Here is a 4,643-nt window from a genome sequence, read left to right as displayed (position 1 = left end):
AGATCACCCCTAAAATAACGCCAGAGTGATCACCCCTAAAAATAACGCCAGAGTGATCACCCCTAAAAATAACGCCAGAGTGATCACCCTTAAAAAAAACGCCGGAGTGATCACCCCTAAAAATAACGCCAGAGTGATCACTCCTAAAAATAACGCCATGTTTTCGAATTGGATTAAAATAGACACGATAACAGTAACCATTTAAGATTTGGAAAAGGAAGAAACGATATGAAATTATCAATGAAAATCAAATGAAATTAAAAACAAATGCCACTAGTGCTGAAGAACAATCGGAAAATTAAATAATTGTTATTATTAAACGGAAAACATTTTTAAATGATAAATAGCTTACTGCTAAAATTGTAAAATGGCTTCATAGAAGAAAAAAATCATTTTTTTTTTTCAATCTTTTTATCTCCTTTTGTTCTTGAAGTGTCTTATCAAACAGATAAAATGGGGAATCAACTGACAGGACTTTGATAAAATTGTTTTTATCTACTGGAATTTTCCCAATAAAATCATTTGAAGGTAAAGCAATTAAAATACATATACAAACATGAAGTGATCCTGTCAATATAATGATATAAATATTTTACATATTTTACATTTGAACGTCCCATAACACATTATAAAAAAGGAAGGAACTCAAAAATCAAAATCACTTTTCGAAAAGTTACATAAAAACTTTTGGTCTATATCATTACCAAATTATTAAAGATAAAGTTGAAGAAGTGCAGCATCTGGTTTAATCACTATCTTTGGTTATCCGGATAGGCAATGTGTTTAATCAGTATAGAAAATACATAGGGAATTCATTAATGTGGCAAATGGGTTGTCTTCCTGCAAAACTGGCTAGATGTTGCTACACAGACACGTATATATATATATATATATATTCATATCTATCTATATATAGACATATATATATATATATATATATTCATATCTATCTATATATAGGCATATATATATATATATGCATCTCTCTCTCTCTCTCTCTCTCTCTCTCTCTCTATATATATATATATATATATAGCCAAGTGAGGAAAGGAAATAAGGAAAAATAAAATATTTTAAGAACAGTAACAATATCAAAATAAATATTTCCTATTTAAACTATAAAACTTTAACATAACAAGCGGAAGAGAAACTAGATAGAAAAGTTTGGACCATCGATTAACCTATATATATATATATATATATGCATATATATACGTATATATATATACATATATATATACGTATATATATGTATATATATACGTATATATATATATATATATGTATATATATACGTGTATATATATACGTATATATATGTATATATATACATATATATACGTATATATATATATATATATATAGATATATATATATATATATACGTATATATATACATATATATATATATATATATATAGGTTAATCGATGGCCCAAACTTTTCTATCTAGTTTCTCTTCCGCTTGTTTTGTTAAAGTTTTTTATAGTTTAAATAAGATATATTTATTTTAATATTGTTACTATTCTTAAAATATTTTATTTTTCCTTATTTCATTTCCTCACTGCGTTATTTTCCCTGTTGGGGCCCCTGGGCTGATAGCATCTTGCTTTTCAACTAGGGTTGCAGCTTAGCATTTAATAATGATAATAATAATAGTAGGTCGGGTCGTATGTAATATTACCAATAGGTTAGGGCCTCGATACATATTGTAGACGCAAAAGCAGTATAACCCAAACTGTTATTCTCTCTCTTATACTTTGTTCCACTCAAGGTGTATAGGATGTATTCTATAGACCTTGGTTCCATCTTCCTCCAAGGTTCCACTAGCTCTTTGACTTTGTTCCACCAGGTCGATTACGATCTCTTCCACCAGTTCTTACTATTTGACAACATTTTTTGTGTAATTTATTTACCTCATTTATTAATGATCAGGTCATTCATACGTTGTTCGAAGTTTAATTTTTCTAGAAAATTGTAGTTTTGAATTACAGACAGTTCTTGAAGAGGTTATTAAAGTTTCACTGATATCTGCCTTATCTTTGTATTCCCTTTCACAGGTGTGAGATACGGAGCAGCTGCAGCTAGAGTCTAGTTTCGCTTCTGTCTCTCTCTCTCTCTTTCGGCTGATAGTGATCGGGGGAAGGACGTCCAGGTGAGTCTTCTCTTGAATTACCTGAAATTATTTCTTTAAGAGAACCTCCGTGTCGTAAATAACGAGTACAAAACAAAAGTTAAATATATGAATATCTTAGATAATTGCAAAGTTTATACATTTCATCTATTGTAAAATGCAATGATGTTTTCACAGGGAATTGTAAATTAATATTCTTAGTTTCGAATAAGTAGTTTAATTTCTCTAAATTTCGAGTACAAAACATAGGCTAAATATTTGAATGACATCTTAGATAATTGCACAGTTATACATTTCATCTATTGTAAAATGCAATGATGTTTTCACAAGGAATTGTAAATTAATATTTCTCAGTTTCGAATAAGTAGTTTAATTTCTCTAAATTTCGAGTACAAAAATCTGGCTAAATATTTGAATGATATATTAGATAAGATACAAACAGCATTATACATTTTATCTATTGTAAAATGCAAAGATGTTTTCACAAGGAATTCTAAATGAATATTCTTAGAGCTTCGAACAAGTAGTTCAATTTCTCCAAATGTCTAGTACAAAACTTATGCTAAATATTTGAATTGTATATATCTTAGATAAAAACAGAGTTATATATCTTATCTATTGTAAAATGCAATTATATTTTCAACAGGAAGTATAAATGAATATCCAAAGAACTTCGTACAAGTAGTTCAATTTCTCTAAATGTCGAGTACAAAATATAAGCTAAATATTTGAGAAATAACTTAGATAAAAGCAGAGTTATATATTTCATCTCATGTAAAATGCAATGATATTTTCAACAGGAAATATAAATAAACATCATTCAAGTTCAGAACGAGTAGGCCTATTCTAATTTCCCTAATATCTGCCAGAAAAAAAACTTATAATTTCATACTTTCGACTGATGTTCAGTGAATAGTTCAGAATTCAAAATGTGGCAGATTTTGAATGAGAGATTGAAATTCGTTGTCTGCTAGTACTTTGTAGTTTATTTACTTTAATTGACACAGTCAATTAATGATTCTTTCGGAAAGGTTAATGCACTTTCTGTACAAAATCGAAAGTTCTTATAGTACATATACTGTATACATTTTTCCATTCAGGGTCCTGGGATTAAATATTGAAGGCCGCTGTGGTTGACATTTACATTGATTAAAATCACGAGTGTTATTGATATATGTATATATATATATATATATACATACATATATATTATATATATATATATAGATAGATAGATAGATAGATATATATATATATATATATACAGTATATAAATATATATACATATATATATACATATATATATATAATATATATATTTATATATATGGATATGTATATATGTATATGTATATATATATATGTATATATATATCCATATATATATATATACAGTATGTAAATATATATACATATATATATACATATATATATATATATATATATATTTATATATATGGATATGTATATATGTATATGTATATATATATATATATGTATATATATCCTTATATATATATATATATATATTATCCATATATATATATATATATATCTGTGTATATATATATATATATATGTGTGTGTGTCTGTGTATTTGTGTATATTAACGAATGACATTTCATACATTGATTTTATCATCGGTCGAAGTTAGAAGAATTAAAGTCAATACATATTAAAAATAATAACTAAAAGATATTTCTGCTCCTATTAACGACAGGGAAAATATACCCTGTTCCCTTTGCATATCGACGCATAGCCTGAACCCTCCGATTATCGAAATCACGAAGGGAAAGAACTATAATTACTTGGTAATCTTTTGGGAACTAATGGAAGTCTGTCCATCTTTTTTATCTTACTTCGTCTTACGTTATGGAATCAGGAAGGTTGTGAGAAGATTTGTTCCTATTATTATTATTATTATTATTATTATTATTATTATTATTATTATCGTTGTTGTTGTTATTATTATTATTATTATCGTTGTTGTTGTTATTATCATCATCATCATCATCATTATTATTATTATTATTATTATTATTATTATTATTATTATTATTATTATTATTATCATCGTTGTTGTTGTCATTATCATCATCATCATCATTATTATTATTATTATTATTATTATTATTATTATTATCGTTGTTGTTGTTATTATTATTATTATTATTATTATTATTATTATTATTATTATTATTATTATCGTTGTTGTTGTTATTATCATCATTATTATTATTATTATTATTATTATTATTATTATTATTATTATTATTATTATCATCGTTGTTGTTGTCATTATCATCATCATCATTATTATTATTATTATTATTATTATTATTATTATTATTATCATTATTATTATTATTATTATTATTATTATTATTATTATTATTATCTAAGCTACAACCCTAGTTTGAAAAGGCAGGATGCTAGGCGCGAGTACTAACATGAAAAAAGCCCAGGGAGGGAAGGAAAATAAGAAATAAAAAAACATATGAGAAAAAATT

General features: G+C 25.6%; 1 protein-coding gene across 1 annotated transcript in view; it reads left to right on the top strand.

Annotated features, from left to right (window-relative positions):
* The first annotated feature begins 2,059 nt into the window (after positions 1–2,059).
* Naam (Nicotinamide amidase) overlaps positions 2,060–4,643 on the top strand; it is a 132,904-nt gene continuing 130,320 nt past the window's right edge. The window contains exon 1 of the mRNA XM_068364706.1: positions 2,060–2,154. The gene's annotated coding sequence lies outside the window, so the exon portion shown is untranslated. The remainder of the gene's footprint in view (positions 2,155–4,643) is intronic.

Source organism: Palaemon carinicauda, chromosome 41 (assembly GCF_036898095.1).
Source record: "Palaemon carinicauda isolate YSFRI2023 chromosome 41, ASM3689809v2, whole genome shotgun sequence".
Lineage (NCBI taxonomy): Eukaryota > Metazoa > Arthropoda > Malacostraca > Decapoda > Palaemonidae > Palaemon > Palaemon carinicauda.
The sequence above is the reverse complement of the archived record's forward strand: the minus strand, read 5'-3'. Positions and strand labels throughout refer to the sequence as shown.